Raw genomic sequence first — 19,273 nt, forward strand, 5'->3', positions numbered from 1 at the left:
GCATTAATGGCTCTACAGGAAGCAGCTGAGGACTTCCTACTGGAGTACTTCAGTGACATGACCATTGTTGCAGCCCATGCCCACAGGGTTACTATAATGGACAAAGATAGTGAGACATTGAAAAGAATAAGGTGGAGGTATGACAAACTGCTGGTCCCCAATGTCTGCAAGGATAAGAAAATGAGGGAAATTTTGTTATACCCCCCGGAGCTAGTGCCACAGCTCACATTTGTAGATGTCACACATGATGTGAATACAAGGGCAAGGGCAGAGACTATTGCTCGCCAAACAGAGGAAATGAGGGAAGCAGAGCTTCAGGAGAAAGCAAAAGTAGCAGTGGAGTCCCAGAAACAAACAGAGTGCAATGTGACCCTGTCTATAGAGGCAATGAATCAAGAAACTCTACTTTCAATGAAGAATGGTTTGCTTGCAGAGATACCATTTGTAGATGGAACCAGAAAGCTAGCTCTGGAAAAGGTGGACATTGATTTATTGCAGAATCCAGATGCTGAGATTTCAGACACAATTATCTATGCTTGTCTTAAGTAAGTGTTACTATCTTGCTAGCTTTGAAAACTCAGATAATAGGTTTGCTAACTCAGGTAGAGTCTCTGCAGCCTGATCAAAAGTTAACTCCCATTGCACACTCACACAGAGGTGTTTCTCCTTGATCCACAAATGTTTGTAATTATTAGACAAAAGAATAGTCCATCTGGGACCTTTGAGAGCTAGTTTCTCCACTGTGCTATGCTGGAAGTTACTGTGATCATCTTCCCATATGAGAACAACCATCACTGGAGTCTCATATGCCTTGATGTTGACCAACCAGCAGTGTGGGTGTTCAATTCAATAAAAGGAACCCACCCTGAAATTAGGCTGTAAGTGTCTTGTGTCAGAAAGTGTTTATTATAGATATCCATGTAAATTTGAAGCCTCATGCTAACATCTTGACATTGCTTTGTGCAGTTGTATAAAGAGGTTGTTGCTTGCCTATGGCAAGCTATGTGGAAGGTATGAACTATACAAGGCCCCAATCAAAGAAGTACCTGTCCCAAATCAAACCGATGGGAATTCTTGCGGCTGGAGATGTCTTCTCCATGCAGAATATGTCCTGCAAAGCTACTTTGCATTAAAACCTTTCATGACTAAGGTACCCATTTGGCAATGCATTCAGTTAGTTTTGGTTTAGTCTATAAAAGAATTCTCATCATGTGGTCTTTCAATTTTGCAGAGTGCTTTAAAAAACTACACATATGATTATTTGCAAAGATACCGGGTAAGTTTAATACAACACCTGCTTACTATGTCTAGCCCTAGAGAGCTTGAAGATAGCGGCTTGGATGAGTGCACTATTGATCTTACAAAACATGACGTGCCACCATGACAAACCCCTACATCCGATACAGTGGAATCGCATCGGGCCGAGGGTGTCATATCAGTAGAAGATCAAAGAGTCGAGGATGAGGAAAGGACAAATGAGCATATGGAAGCTGCTAAGGTTCAACCGGAGGAGACAATGAAAGAGCCAAGTCAACCAGTGGAACAGCCAAAAGAGCCGATGGCTGAAACCCAAGATGAGGAAAGCAGGCCTATAGATGAGCAAAAGGATATGGATGAGGAAAGCAGGCCTAGGGATGAGCAAAATGATATGGATCAGGGAAGGATGTATGAGGCAAGCCGATCAACCTTGAATCAGGCAGAAAGGGCCATGGGGGAGACCCCTGATGAAGATTTGAATGATGACTATGAAGATAAAGCGGAGGAGAGCAACAACGACATGAACACTACAGAGACCCAGTATGGACCCTTGCTACCTGTAGATACGGTTGTTCCGGTAATGTCTATTCAAGTATGGCAAAATATGTTCAGCTTCTAACTACTTATATGTACTTGTCAACTTTTACAGAGGTTGATTATCTTGGACGTCAATGGATTGCTGCTGATGCGGGTGCCTCTCGGTGACAGAGGACCCTTTGAGGATTTGCAAACGTTTCGGATGGGAACTTGTCGAGTCGTGGTTCGTCCAGGAACCAAGGAATTTATTGAGTTTCTTCTTCCGCGCTTCAGAGTTGGCATATGGTCTTCAATGCGTTGGCAATAGTTTGCAGTGTATATCAAGCTCACACGTCAGATTTTGCCTTTTTGTATGATCAAAGAAAATGCGTTACCGTTGAGGGCCACTACCACCCTAAAAAACCAGGATTACCTCTTTTGTACAAACCGTTTAGCCAAATCGGTGTACCCTTTGATGCAACTAATACACTACTAATTGATGATACTCCCGAAAAGGGAGAACTAAATCCGCCGGGAACAACTATCTCACCACCTTCTTTCGAGGGGCATTCCTTCGATTTTTACCTTGAAGACATTCTGATTCCATACTTACAGAAATTGTATCTCAGTCCATTGTTCACGGACGAGTTTGTACTTTCTAATGAATTAAGATGATTCTTCTATCTGTCTTTGTCTTGTCTAACATATATATATATATATATATATATATATATATATAGAGAGAGAGAGAGAGAGAGAGAGACAGAGAGAGATTTGACGTGGTAAAGAAATGTATTTCAAGCACACTTTTTCACAGGGCACAATTGAAAAATGAGATCAATAAACTTCATGTCTTGAAAGTCATTTGTATACACTTGGGTTTACAAGAATATCTGTTACATTGACACTACTTCACCCGACCATCCAAATCTTTGCACAAAATATCTTTTTCTCTTCGCCGCATCACCTTACGGCCAGCTAAGAAAAAGGAAAAATCTGATAGTTCCTTGTCCATTGACTCTTCAATGATGTCATTTCGCAAATGCTGAAGACTGCATAGCTCCCTTATTGTAACCACCAATAGTAGGCCATGCTCTTTATCAATCACTTCCACGTCCACAGTAGGATTATCTTCCAAACCTGCAGAAACTTGGTCCATAGGAATGTACTTACCGTTTAGCATTTGTGATCGCATATACCAAAATGAGAGTAACAGTGATTGGCTTGCAATCATGTACTTGACAACTAGAGTATCAAGCGCGACCTCGCACCGTAAACCAATCTCTTCCTTTGCATACCATCCTTTGTCAAGAAGTTTGTCACAGGATGACTGCTGAAATGACTTGCACATGAACATAGTTTTTGTAACTCTGATGTTGTAGCTATGAAACAGCTCTATGAAGAGTGCAACAGGACAAAAGTTTGCAATTCTAACCAGTTTGGTAGGAATAGAGCTACGTAGAGACCTTTGTATATCCTTGTAGAGCTTACTTCGCATTGCCTCCACCATTGTTTCCTCGGGAACTGGCCAGTCCACAGTGTTCCAATCGGTCGGTAGAGGCAGTTTCACCAACATGCCATTCTTATTCCCTGAGCTGAGTTGGTAAAAGTGGTCATAAAAAAAGATTCCCTCATCAGCCAATCTTTTGCTGCTCCTCTCTGAGTACTGTAGAGAACCAATATGGGCATGTACAACATGGAAGAGGCCTATTATGCACTCCACAGGCTCCCATTGCTCATAAGAAGAGGGATAAGCATCTGCAATATATATAAGAAGAGTTAAACTAAGAGTATCAATAAGTACAAATGACAAATCTAATGTAATTGAGTTGTGAAGAGTAGAGACATTACTCATAACAAGCGGGAGAAACATTGCAAAATATATAAGAAAAGTTATAATGAGAGTATCAGTAAGTTCACATGTCAAGAGTACTTACAATTGCAACGTGGTTGATGTATATTTGATACATTTCCACCGTTTGCTATCACCTCTGGATGGGTAAACACATGCTGAACAAGAACTTCCTTTACAGATCTTTTGCCGATCTCAACTTTGAAATCCAACACCCTGGCCTTCCATGCTGAGCGGTAAACGTTGATACCACTAGACCTCTTGGGTCTTCTTGGTTGCATGAGGACCCATGAACCTTTGTTTATCCTTTGCCCAACCCATTGGTTGTCTGCACTTATTGAAGCTGGTATTGTAATTGAGGATATGCTACTACTTGGCCTTCTAGGCAAAGTGCCGTTGTTGTTTGTTGGTGTGAGAGACAGTAAACACCTTGAGGCTCTTGGGCGAGAAGACGTGGATGCCATAACTCTCAGAGAAAAGCTTTAGTGAAGGGAGATTCACTTTGAAAGCATTCTAATGGAGGGAAAGTGTTTTAAAATTCCAATATCTTGTGCGCGCTTAATGGTCACCCTCCAGTACGTTAATGACCATGAGAGAATATCAGAAGTGGGACCACACGCAAGCACCTAAAAGCTCGGTAAAGGAAGGAAATTACTATGCTACAATCCTAGTTTCGTGAAAGTTTTATGCTATTTTCCTATTTTTTGAGTCTTTCCAGGTACTTTCCTACGTAACGTAGCCTTCATGCTCATTGGACGCGCTCTATTTTTCTCTCTCTTCATATGGCCCTCCAAATGACCTCCAAAATTTCCTAATGGATCTCTTCATATGAAGTAATGAACAAATCAGGAAAACTAGCCAGCATGTGCAAATATATATCCTTCTCCATAGCTGAGAGGTCTCCACTGATCATTTGTGTCATCAATTCGTGCTTCTTTGACAACTCAACCTTGGTTTGCATCAGCCCTTCAATCACTTCATAAGGCCCTTCACTTTCATCTTCAACCTCATTCGCAAATGCAACTAAACCAATCTCCTGGATTTCTTTGTCCATCAAAAGAAATGCCAGATCAGCATCCTCATCACTGCTGGTAGTGCTATCACTGTCCTCATCTGTCACCGTGGAAGAGTCTTCATCACTAGACTCATCCTCATCTTCATAAAGCTCCTCTAATCGTTTCCTTGTGTCCATATTATAAAGATTCTTGGTACCTGTCTTTCCATAGAGGCTAATCGTACCATGTCGCCAATCTTGAACAGCTCCCACTGCACGTAACCATGGTCTACGCAGTATAATAGGATATGCTCCCAACCCTGCTAGCATCACATGAAAATCAACCACTGCCTTTGCATCATATGCCTCCACTTCTAAGCTCTTTACAACACCTAAGCATTTTACTCTTTGATGGTTTGCCAATCTGATCCGAAAACCTGACACCCCAGCCACTGTGAGACCCATCTTCTCAACGCACGAGTGTGTTATGACGCATATTTGGGCTCCGCCATCCACATAACCTTGTCCCAAATTTTTCCTTTTATGCCACACATCTACTATTGGACAAATGTCTGGTAGCTCATCCATTGCCAACACCTTTACTGAACCTCTCTCTGGCTCTTTCTCCATTGGGTTAACCATCCTCTTCCACTGTCGCTTTAGCTTAGGCACCATCTCTATAAGCTGCCCAAAAGTAACATCTGCCTTCCTGCTCGTCAGATCCTCCCTCAAGTTATAGCTTAATTGCCCATCCCCTAGTGGAAAATCTGAAACATGAAACTTTCAACGAGCTCTCCTTTTCGTCTTGGCCTTGACATCCTCGCCTTCATGGCTCTTTCCTTTCTTCTTACTAGGACCTGGGGCACTTCTTCCTTCCTTAACCTCTGTGGTCCTCTTCCCAATAGGCATCACTAATGTATCCTCTAGCTTTGATGCCTTCTCCAAGGTGACTACACTTAGCACTTTTGTCTTTCCCTTTTCCTCCTGGGTCAGTCCACTGGTTCCTTCGTCTCCCTTAATTTCGATGCCATAATCATTTGACCTAGTTAGCACCTGTCTTGGAAATGGATACATGTCTCCCCCCATCCTTGGTGGCTTATCACATTGCGGGCTGATGTGACCCAACTCTCCACAATTATAACATGTGGGCGTCTGCCTCCAAAACCTACCATTGCTTTGTCCAACACCATTCCTAGGCCTTTCTTCACCTCCTGGCTGATTTGCAAACCTCCCTCGACCTCGATTATTTCCCACTTGACCTAGCATGTTTAGGCTGAGATTCTTCATCAAATCTACCATTTGCCTCATGTCTTGCCTTAGCCCATCATCTTGCACTGCTGTAGTGACCACTGCTGGCATAACCTGAGTAGTAACAGGAACTACTGGTTCATGATGAACCCCTGACATGCGCCCTTGTAAAGACTCTATAGGGTGAAATTCAGACCTCATTGGCAAAGACTCCACCCCTAACTGGCTCATTTTCCTCAGCTTCCACTCTTTGTTCCTTGCTACCTCTAGTGTATCTTCATATGTCCTAGGCTTCTTTAGCTCCACTCTCCAACGTATATTCTCCCAAAGACCAGCTAAGAACCTGTCCTTCTTCATCATGTCAGGCGGGGGTACCTGTGGTGCTAAAGCCTTGCACATTCGCTCCCATGCCAATGAAAACTTACGTATGTACGCATCTACTGGCTCACCTTCCTTCTGCACCAAACCTTGTACTTCTTGCCACACTTTGTCAGGATCTTCTATCTTCACAAACTCCACTTCCAATCCATGCCTTAGATTGTCCCAACTCAATCTTATAGGTGGATCTGCTGCATGCAACTCCTCTTCAAATGCCTTGGACCAAACTCGTGCATCACTCTTCAAACAAATTTGGAGAAGGCGTAACATTTGCGTAGGGTCATGAATCTGGTTGCTAATGTAGGCAACCTCCATCTTTTCCAAAAATTCTTCCACATCTTCATCACTTCTTCCATGAAACTCCGGATAAGAGAAAGCCATGGCTACCCAAGTTACAATGCTTTGAGAACCCCTTTGAATACACGTGCAAGAACCCAAAACTTTTGACTACCCAATCCCCAGAAACTTCAATGGAGCTCAACTTTAGATAAGGACAAACACATGCACATCAAATGAGTTTTCATAGTTGATCATCGGAATGACAACAGGCAAAGGACATTCCAGGATCTCTCTCAATCTCCTTGGCCCAAACATAAAGACTATGCGCTGCTGGAAAAAGATCTTCCTGGACACATGAACATTAATCTGAATCCTTTGAGTTAAATGAAAAGGAGTGAAATGAGGGCCATTTTGATCATCCATTAAAGCCAACCATGAAGCTCCCAAGAAGGCACACCTGACTTATCCTCTGATTTTGCCAACATTTCAGCAACATAACAGCATAAATGGCTCAAAAAACCAGCCATCATAACTTGGGAAAATTTCGACAGAGTTTCCCCAGAAGTAGAGCAGTAGGAACCCAAAATATAGACTATATCTGTATGCATAAATTGCCAACAATAGAACCCGAGCATCAAATAGGACTCACTAGTACATAGCCTATGGCGAGGTCACAAAAAGGGTGCTCCAGCTACCTGTATCACCGAAAGGATCTCTACATTTGAGAATCCCCCAGCTCAATAAAAACCTCACGCTATCGACCCTCACACGAAGGCTAATGCAAATCGCATATAGTCAAGTCTCAGAAATGACTATCTTCCAAACCAAGTCTCAGAAATGGCTGGGACTGCCAAATACAACCAAGTATGGCTCCACAAATGCGTACAATGGCAGTTTCCACAAGTAGCGTACAATCCAGCAGACAATGCGCTCAAATAGGCGCCAAGTGATGCATTCCCACAACAACTGCAAGTGACATCACTGCTAGTATATCACTGTACTCTAGCTACCTATACCTGTGTGAATTACCTGTACCTGTACCTCTCCCTGTAACCAGTAACCAGTAACCTGTAACCTGTAACCTGTAACCTGTAACCTGTAACCTGTAACTTGTAATCTATAATCTGCAACCTGCAACCTGTAATCCCGAAGCTCGAAGCTCGAAGCAGAAGGTACTCGAAGAAGATCCTCCGTGGGGGCGCCAAAAGAATGTGAGCGGGATGAAAACACACACAGAGCCTCTATAACGACCCGACACACACTCTTGGGAAGATACACACACACACACTATGGGGCACCACTCGGCTTAGACAACACACCTGGCCGAGACAGGGAACACACCTCTGGAGTGAGAGGAGAGAGACTATCCACTTGCCCACTCCACACAGACACACAGACACACACACACACACACACACACACACACACACCCAAAAAAACTCAGCTCAAAAGGGGATAATTTCTGATGTTTAGATACAAATGAGCTTGGGCCAACACCAATGGGGCAAATAGCTCACACAATATGGGTAAAATAAGCCAGATACAATCACAAACTAGAGCAGAAGCTTCGATCATAGGAGAAACTTACACAGAAAAACAGCAGGAAAAGAGTGAGGAATTTGGCAAAATGGACAGCGCCATCGTGTCCGGAAGGCCCAAAACCCCAGTCTACAATGTCAAAGTGCTCAAATCCGACCTCGGATGAGCAAATTTCGGCCAAAATAGGCTCCAAAAACACCAAAAACACACCTGCGGCTGTTCCTCCTCTCTTCTCCAAGTTTTTTCTGGTCTTCTCTCTCTTTTTTCAGTTCCCACACTTAGCTTTTTTAGTTGGGCACCCTTGGCCTTTTAGATGACCTCAAACGGACCCCGAACAGGCCAAAAACTGACCTCGCAGTGCATAGTTGTCACCTTTTTGCATCATTTGCACACCTGGCACTCAGCTTTTTTCCAATAATGCATCTCGCCACCACGTGAAGTGGCCCCAAAAAGTGGTCCTAACGATGACCTTTCTGCATAACTCTCACAAGAAAACACCCACGTTGTGTTCGTCCTCATCCGCATGCAAATATTGACCTCGTTCGTCCTCCTGACGCCACTAGATGCCATCTGACGCACCTGCTGACCTCACGTCGTCGGCCCGCGGATAGCTTCCTCGAGAAGTTTTACGCGCTATAAACTCCTCATTATTGTAGAAAAAACATACTGGTACTGGTGATAGTGAAAATCGATGCACTATGTACACACTGTCCTACCTGTACACATGTGGGCCCCACATAACCACCTGGCTAAGGAAAATGGGCAATCCTTTATTTGATGCACCATGCATGTATATGTACATATGCGCAATCCCTTGCTCCAAAAAACTCCTGACAACGTGCCATGGCCTTCACCAGGGCATCCATAAAATAAGGAGTCCAATTGAGCATATGCTTGCACATCTCTAGATCTTGCTCTGTGGGGGGGCATCTAGGATCTTTTGTTTGAGCTGCCAGTATGTTAGAAAATCTACCTTTAGGTGGTGGAACACACTCTAGCATGTCACACAGATCCATTCCATTAAAGCAAGGAAAGATAAGGGACCATGGATCTTGGTGTGTTTGTGCTATGAACCTTACAATTCCTCTGTGGAACAACTGCATGCTCACCTCTAGAGAGAAAGATTGGTGGCTCTCTATTGCATCTCCTTTGAAGTCCTTGATAACATATTGCACTTCTAGTGGCAACCAAGTGACGACTTTGATGGTGCACTCTGACACAACTCCATAAGGTCCTTTGCCAAGCTTTCTACATGCTTGATAGCTTCAGGTGTGAGGTAAAATCGATGGCACACTGGGACACTAAGCGGGTTTGTAATAAATGCTCACGGTCCACCCCAGCTTGTGCATCAGACTTTCCCACTACTGCATCTTTAGAGGAGGCTGCAAAAAAGAGATGGTTCTAGCCTTGTGGCTATGGAAATCTTGGGCATCAATATTGTGCACTCTTTTTTATTTTGACCTCTCTGCATGCCATACATTAGTCCAATGATGTAGCTTGGCGGGATCCGCAGTCGCATCCGCTCGTGCATCAATGTAAAAGGCTATCAAATAGTGTGTCATGTTGTCCACACTACTATCCATTAGCTTACAAAAATCCTTTTCATCCGTAAGCTGAGAAGTGTATCTGAATTGCTTCAATTATGACGTCAAAGAAGCACTCTCTATGCATCTCACTCTCCAACATAGAGGTGATCTCCTCCGTGGCCATGGCACATATATACGTGATCATGAGAGTTATAATCTTTGTTTTTAACTCCTTGGTTTCCATAGGATCCATTTATGTTACAATGATAGCATATGTCATGATTTTTGAAGATAGCATAACTTGCACATTTATAGCAAATTTAAACTTCATTCAACTGAACCTAATGACATAACTAGATTAAAGAGAAGAGAATTATTTAATAGGAGTAACGACACCTCCGGTCCAGTAGTAGAGCTGGTGATGAGATCACCACTCAACTAGCCTAAAAAAGCAGGGCATCATTCAATTCAACTAAAGACACCTCCAACCCAATACTAGAGCTGATGCTGAAAGTAACACCAAACTATCCTGAAAAGCAGGGCATCGTTCAATGATACTAACGACATCTCCAACCCAATAGTAGAGCTAGTCAAAAGACACATTGAACTAGCGGAAAAGTTAGGGCATCATTCGATGAAACTAGGGACACCTCTAGCCCTGTAGTAGAGTTGATGTCGAAAGAAACACCAAACTAGCCTAAAATTCAGGGCATCACTCAATGAAAGTAATGACACCTCTAGCTCAGTAGTAGAGTTGATGCCAAAAGCAACGTTGAACTAGCCTAAAAGCATGTATATTACACATAAAACATAGAGAACAACCTAATATCTTGCACAATGACACTCCCAGTCCAATAGTAGATCTGATGTCGATGACAAGACCAATAGAACTACCTACAAATTGAATGTCACCAACCATGTCCAACAATGACTTTTTCGGTCCAAAATAAAACCGATGCCAAAGTGAACATGATCCACAGGTAGTAAAACAGTGCCTGCTGGTCTAGCATTTCACAACGACACTTTTGATCCAATAATAGGACCGATGCCGATGTGAAAAGCAAGACCAACATACTACTAAACTAATAGAACTATCTATAAATTAAACGTAACCAACCATGCCCAATAATGATACTTTCGATCCAAAATAGAACCGATGCTGAAGTGAACACGGTCGGCATATTGTAAAATAGTGTCTGCTGGTCTAGCATTTCACAACGACACTTTTGGTCAATAATAGGACCAATGCCGACGTGAAAAACAAGACTAACTTACTATTAAATTTCTAAAAAACATTTATATAAAAAAAGTATACCAACTTCAATACAAAGAAAGTAAAGAACTTAAGAGATTAAGCTAGGATTTATACCGAAATTTTTGTCTTTGCTTTGGAGGGCTTTCTAAATTTTTGTCTTGCTTGTGTGAGGATACTTGGGAAGCTCAAAGGCAGAGGGCAAGGAAATTGTGAAGGAAATGGGGGCCCCTAAGGCCCTGAATATAGATATCTCAAGGGCCCTCAAGGCTATGTTGCCCGACGGGCTACAATGCTATACCGGTAGGAAAATCTCACCAAATCTCTAGGTCCCCTTCAAGTTACCATGCCATTTTTTTTGAATGTAAAGACTTGTGAATTAAGAATTTTGTTAATTAACACTAGAATGGTAACCTAACAGGACATAAAAGTGTCCTTTCAGGGTTTTCGGAAAAAATTCCAAAACCATAGTAGTTCCACTCATTTTGAAAAATCCTTTCATGAGCTTATAGTTCAATAAATACTACATATGGGAAAAAAGAGAAAATTGTAATTTTTCTCATCCCTTGGTCACTACAAGCCTCCAAAGTTGATGGACCTGTGCATTTTGCCCAAAACAGTAATTTCTTACGGTTGATTGCATATAAATAAGAGTGGAGATTTTTGTAGGACATGAGATAAAATGCCCCGTTAACTTCAATGGGTTGGTGACCAAAACATATGGTTTATTTTATCTCACTAATTTTTTTTTGGGAAAAAAAATAGGTACAAAAAAGTTGCATTTTTGCCATTCTGCGGACCTATCATCAAAGTTTCTATAGTCACGCTCAATACAAATACTATATACATGTTTTCTTAGTTTCCTTTGGGCCTGTGGATTCAAAAGGAGCCATGGAACATGTCAAAAGGATAATGGATCTCTTACAATTGGAACCTTGGGGGCAATGATAAAGTGCTAAATACAGCAAACATGAAAAAACTAGGTTTAGCATTATGACCTCTAGAAACCCATAGAAACTACTTAATATATAGCCAAGTTTGTAGTCTATGATTAGATATCGTACCTACAAAATACAAACAATTGGCCTAAGAAACTAGCAATATTGAGAAAGTTATACTTGCTACTCTAAAAAATGTATCCTATTCTTCAGCAATCAAAAAACTCAACCATCATCATATACTATGCTATATAGCATATTAGGTCCCCCAAAACTCAAGGAAGATTAGCTTTATGTTATACATTATAGTTACACAATCAAATTTGAATTTGGATATCAAGAAAGCCACCAAAAAAATCATAAAATGCTAATTTTGGCCAAAAAACAGGATTATGCAATTCTTGTAAATTGGTCATAACTTTCAATTTTAAAACTTAGCTCTCCCTACAAGCATCAAAACATGTTGAGAACTATGAAGGCGTAACCTCTAGCCATCTAAACCTCACAAACATGAAGTTTAGAGTGGTATAGTTGCCAAAAATTGAAAAAAAGCCAAAAACAGGACCCGTTTTTTCACACAGTTTAGGTTCAAAGTTGTTGTGCAAGAGTAAGGTTAATGGTGAGATCGATACTCAAAAAAAAAAAAGAAGTTTTTTTCAGCTCATAAGGCAACTTTGTGGATATATAGCACCTAAAAATTCATTTTCATACTCTTCAAATAATTCAAGCAAAATGGTCACTTAACAGGACACAAAAGTGTTCAAGGACATAAAAGTGTCCTGTTACCATTCTAGTGTTAACAATGTAATCACAAAAAACATCATGTGATCATGTGAATATGAGATCCCTGCTTTGCATGCTCTGCAATTTATTCCATTTTGGCATGCTTTGTACCTCCTTTGGATCTCTTTTCACCTCCCCTACATGGAAGCTATTTCTACCTAATGCAAAATACCGAGCACCCTCATAGAATTGGTATTCACCTACAACAGATTCACAACAAATTAGATCAATGGATTCCAATCACCATAGCCAAAGGTAGGAGTAACCCATTCTACAATAATCAATTCTTGTCTTGCAAGAGAAGAGTGAAATATTTTTGGCAAGGAACTAGAAATAAGAGTTTCATGATAATTCTGGTTGTGAGGTCCCCACCCCGCCGTATCAAACAGCGAATCTGATGGTGAACCTGGTGGCCACTAGATCTATAACGGAAGCAAAAAAAGTGGTTCAAGGTTCAACTAGCGGACGATCTCTCATCACAAAGTGAATCGAGTTCGAGCCTACTAGCAAAGAGATCTAGCTCCACCTCGTAGGGGAAGCGTACTTAAACTATCTAGCGATACTAAGACCCACCTTCCAAGAGGAGAGAAACCTCGAGTGCCTTTTTCCCCATGTTTCAGAGGCACGTACACTTGAGACTTCGCCGCTCTAGGGGCAATGAGTATTACTAGTGTCGATTTAAGCACTATGGGGACGGAGAGTTCTCGACCAATTGGGACCACCCTTCTCATAAGCATTGGCAACCTGAGCGAAGCCCCCACACTCACACTTCCTTGTGTGTCCTAATTACTACCACAATGGTTGTTCAACATATAAGTTCCTTGATTAGATTCTAATTCACAAGGTTCGTTAATACAGCCCTTCAATCAATATTGCAAAGCGGCACCAAGATAGTATTCTAGTCAAAATTCTACTCAAACTTATTCATTAAAATTCCAATGTTCTGGAGGTACAACATCCCCCCTCCAACGAGAGTTTACTCCTCCCGTTGTCGCCTAGCTGCCCATACAACTAGGTATGTCCACCGCATAGAAAGCACAACATGGACATTCCCACCGCTTAACCAGCAGACGTGGATTCAAGAGCCCTTAACCGGGAACTCTTCCCCCTGTGATCAAGAGGGGGTTTGGACTAGTATCAACATTGGAAATAGAATGAACATGCCGAGCTAAATTTTCCCTAGCAGACATTCTTTCCTATTGCAAATAGTATATCCATCAATCATTCCTTTCCTACCTTAGACTTAAATGTACAATGAATTCAAATGCCGAGATTTCCGTCGGATTTCTCCAACATGTTTGGGGATATGTTCTTTCCTAGCTAAACGTGTGCAATGTTAATTAAAAAACTGAATAAAATTGTGACCTACCTCTTCCATTTCTTCGTCAATGGCTCGTGAGATGGCCGGTGCTTGTTCGTCCATGGGAGCTTTTCCCTTTCCATTTACATTGCTCATTCCCGCCTCGCGGTCGTGGGCACCACCGAAGCGAGTTCTCTTAACCGGGGCCATTTTATACTCACTACTTTAAATTATAAACTTAAAGAAAAAGAGCTAATATCCGAGAGCATCAAACCAAATTGCACACTAGAATCATTAAAGAATCCTCCTTATACAAGAGGGTTAGATTTTTCCTTCGAGACCTAGTAATTTTATGGGTAATTCTTTACTTGCCCTATGGGAACTGGCTCTAAGGTTAATCACTTGGCTTAGATGATTAAGAAATTCAGAATTTTACTAATTGATTTACAAGAGAGATGAAGTAAGCAAGCTCAATCACTTTCCTAGAGCAATTTGAAGATGCAGAATTACCGCAGGCATGTGTGATAGAAAATTCTCTTCTTAATGGCCTAATGATGGTTTAATTTTCAGCCTTAATCACATCTTAATGTGGGAGAAGATTGAGTTTAATTTAATTACAATGCTATTGAGTGGTAAAAGAATGAATTTCATCAAATCTACACTATTACTGGCTGACAATTTATTAACTATGCTGCCTAGAGAGAGAATCTTTCCTAATCATGTATTAATCCTTGATTAAGGATGATGAATGGCTGCATAATTTAGATAATTTAATGATGATTATGTAATGGAGTATAGCTATGTAAATTTAGAGAGCAGCTATTGGGAATTATAGCTAGGATTAAGCATAGTAGACGAGGTATTTGAAGAATAATGAAGAGTGTGTGAGCATGTGTGTGTGTGTGTGTGTGTGTGTGTGTGTGTGTGAGCACACCTTTAAATAGGCCTTCTCAAGCTGAAAATCGATTTGGGTTGCTATTTGCATATGGGAGCCTCTCTAGTTAAGCATGGCAAGTCCAGTTGCCTACCCACCAAGTGTCCAGTTGGCTTGGTTAACTGACTCTCACACATAGTAGAAAGCTTAGAAACTCTCCCAAGACTCCCACAAGGCAAGAGGGCGCCCCCTAGTTGCTAAAGCTGAGCTGGAGTGGGCTGGAACCTGTTCCCACACAGCCTCGGGCCCTCGGAGCCTCCCAGGACAATTTTGGGAAAATTTGGTTCTAGGCTAAAACGAATCATACGGGTCAGATTTTGATGCCGAAAATTTCTATAGCAAGCTCTAACTAAGGTGTACTGGCCCGAGTACCTACCATATTTAGTAGCCCTCGGGGTCCGAAAATGCATTTTTTTTCAAATTCGCGATACGGGTGCAGTTTTTTGAGACGGTCAAAACTATACGGATCGGGTGACCAAAAACTTACTATTTTTGGAAATTTTCACAATAATTATTTTAATTCACATTTCGAAGCTTTAAAACATTCTAAACATTAGGGCACTGACAGAATTTAGAAAACTGCTAAAAATAGTAACTTTTTCCATTATATTCATTAATTGATACAATGATGCTCTTTTTTTGGTTGGGGTCATAGACCTTACACTGGCGCATCATGTGTACATGCACAAAGAGCTGCATGTGGATATAAAGAAGGGCAATCTTTCTTTGCATATACCAAACTATAAGTGCAATTGTCTTTTGATTTTTATTTCTTTACAAGTGCAATTCTCACTTGTTCTTTATTCCTTTGTTACCCTTTTCTTTTCGTTTCATTTGTTTGCACATATGATTTTTGTGTAGTAAACCTACTGCTCGCACAAACTTATATCCTTCCAACATAGATGTGGCAATAAATGGACTATGTGATTGACTTCTTGGATGTCTTTCTTGGCTCCATTTGTGAAGAGATTTTCAAACAGAAATGCATGGGATATCTTGCTTAGAATGATGTTCTAATTTCAGAAGTGGAGAGTGGACACTTCCAAGCCACACAACAAGTGAGAGTTATAAGTGTAAACTTTTCAATGAAATCTAGAAGTTCTTGAAACCCAATACTACAAAAAAATTGGGAGAAATAACACTTTTATTTTAATCAATGTATTTGCCAATGTCTTTTTAAGTATAGAAGTCAGACTTTCAAGAACGATGTTCTCGGTCAAGTGATTAGGCAATTACAAAGTTTGTAAGTCTCTGGATGATAACTGAAGCACCAAAGTAGTTAATGGAGTCACATGAAATGTCCAATCCCACTCCAGTGCTTGCAAATATATGATATATCATGAGCTTCTTTTACAATGGGTGGCTTTATGTGGGTGGGAAATTCACTCCCCTTGATTGGGACATATATTTTGATAATCGATGGCTTTGCCATGACAATCCAATCTAGGATTTTTGATATATGGGTAAATAACGACTATCTTGCTAACCTAAAGATAAAGTCTCTCTATGTGGCCTATAAGAGGAAGACTTTTAAGTGTCCACCTCAATTACCTTTCAACAAGATGGAGAAAGGTATATGAATGTTGCTTTCTTTTCTTATTTCCAAATACATCCATGCTTTCTTTCACTTGTTGTTTATCTAGTTTGATGTAGGTGCAAAAAAGAAAGAGAAGAAGGTTATATGCAAAAATGTGCCACATGGCGTGCTGGTTTTGACACCATGTTGAATTTGAGATCCTCGTCTCCATATTGTAAAAATCTACAAAAAGATTTAAAAAATTATGAATTCATCCTCTCTATATTGCTTATAGCTAAGTCATCTTGTAAATGATCACCTAGATCTTAGATTTTGTAAATACGATTTTGGGAATTTTGTATCTTGAATATGAACAAAATATGGAGTTTTGAATCTATTATATTTGATATTTTTTATTAGCATTATTGATTGGGATTTTTATGCCTTGCCAAAAAATTACAAGATATTTGAAATGAGCACTATATTATTGGTTTTAAGATAGATTAAAAGAATCCATAAAGCTATTATAAATTAATTGGGATTGGGCTAAAAATAGAGTTGATAAATGGACATCTCCAATTGCATGTAATTGGGATGGGAATAGGACTTGGGTGATCAAAGATGAGTGCTATTTCTCATGCCCTTTGAAGAAGGGAAAGCAGAATGAAGAGGAGGAGAAGAGGGAGAAAAATAAAGAAGCGTAGAAGAGGGCAAAGAAGAAAGAGGAGTAGGAAGAGGTGGAAGAGGAAAAGGAGGTGACTTTCAAGATCTCAACATACCTCAAGAAGGAACATGTCAACTTCTTCACTCAATATGTCTTCAAACATGCCATAAACATGCTATAGGGTATTAAATATAGCATTAGGAAGAGAATAGGTCTAGGAGGGCCTATTTTTTTTGGCAATTTAAGGGAGTCAAACCTCTAGTATCAAGAAAACAATCAAAGGTAAACTTTTGAATTCAAACAAGAAAGATGGCTAGTTTATTTGAATTTTTACTCCCCCCAAAATTAAATCTAAAATCTAGCGGGCAAAGTCATATCATGTAGCATATCTAGAAAAGAGATCAGCGTGTAGATTGTAGATCTATAATCTTCACTCAAATCAGAGATCATATATAAGAGTTATGAAAGACCGCAACTCATAAAGTTGTCCACCCCCTTTTTTCGCACGGAAAGTGCATCCTTTGACCACTCTTCCACCTCTCTTACACACCCACCTCCATAATCTCATGGCAAATAAAGAAGCCCTCATAGATTTCATCTTCTTCCTAATGCTTGAAGGAGATTGCAAAAAAAGACCAAAAAAATCAAACTTAGAGAAGAACTGGAAAAAATGAATTGCAAAATCCATTCATTTTGTTGAGCTTAATAAAGGACTCATTTCACCAAACTTGGTCAGACAAATATTGTTTTTTTTACAAAAGTGGCTAGATTTGTATAACTTGTTGGCCTTATAAAGGTGATTGACCTTATATAAGTGAATCTTGGCTTTATAGAAATGACTAGCTTTACATAAGCGTGTGGCATTCCAAAGGTGTTTGGTATTAGAAAGGTGATTGGATTTTCTACAAAATTTTGGGGCCCAAAAGAGATTTCTCCTTGGTGGTTTTGATTTCCTTGCAAGGGGTGGCTGATTCATAGGGCTCTTCCTCTAGGAGGAATTGTAGAGAGTGGTTGATGATTCCTAGAGCTCCTCATAGAAGGCTTTCAATCCTTCATTTATTCCTCCTTTTTTGTATCCATCTTATCCTTTGTATCTTGCTTCTCCTATCCTTTCTCCACTACCTTGTCTATCCTTCTTCTATTCTTTTAGAGTTGTGTCTTATTAGGCTCATCCGACTCTCTTTATATCTGCCTATTTGGTTCCCCATCATCTGCCTCAGTATTTGTCTCCTCACCATCTCCCTCTTCATCATCCTCCTCATTATTTTTCTCAATTTCCTCCTCATCTATCTCTCTCTTCATGCATTGGTTTGTCAGTTTTCTCTACTCTACAAACTCCTCATAATCCACATCCTCCTCATGCTCCTCCTATGAATCTTCCACTATGTTATCACAAGAATACATAAATATTTTTAAATTGCTTATAATTTGTTGATTTTGACACATCATTGCATCCAGGGTGTCCAAAAACCCTAAGAATGTCTCCAACCTTGCCTTTTTTGGACCTTTAAAGAGGGAGACACACCCAAAAAATGCCAAAGGGGGGAAGGGGGGGGGGGGTTCACTTGGTATTGGAAACATGAAGGTTCACTTGGTATTGAAAACAATACCGGGTGACCCCCCCCCCCCCCCCTCTCACCCAAAGCTCGTTTTCCAACTATATTGAATACAATGCATCATCCTCACATGTTCTCATTGGTGTCTCCTTTTTTATTTTTCTTTGGTCATAAATGTGAGAATGAAGGGGAGTGTCACCGGGTATGTGAAATATCAAGAGCCATTCTTTGGCCCTTCATATTTTTCATACTCAGTGACCCCATCCTCCCCCCCCCCCTCCTCTCGCAAAATCACAACCAAATATAAAACCCATGTGATGAAGTATTGGTGGGGGGGGGGGGGGGGGGGGGGGGGGGGGGGGGGGGGGGGGGGGTTCAGCTGGTATGCAAAATGAAACATGACCTGGTGAGCCCCCCCCCCGGCCCCCTTTTCACAATTTTGACAAAATAGAAACACAAAGGAGACACTAATGAGAATGAGTTATACAAGAAGGTTTTGATTGAAGGGGTGGGGGGGGTTCACCTGGTATGTGAAATTAGAAGGGCCCTTTCCCGAAGGAACCTTCATATTTCACATATGAGGTGACCCCTAGGACCCCCCCCCCCCCCCTTTTCAAAATCTTGACAAAATAGAAACACAAAGGAGACACCGATGAAAATGTGTTTGAATGAGTGTTATACAAGAAGGTTTTGATTGAAGGGCTTGGGGGGGGGGGGGGGGGGGGGGGGGGGGAGGAGGGG

Source organism: Adiantum capillus-veneris, chromosome 5 (assembly GCF_014529385.1).
Source record: "Adiantum capillus-veneris isolate H3 chromosome 5, ASM1452938v2, whole genome shotgun sequence".
NCBI classification, from domain to species: Eukaryota; Viridiplantae; Streptophyta; class Polypodiopsida; order Polypodiales; family Pteridaceae; genus Adiantum; species Adiantum capillus-veneris.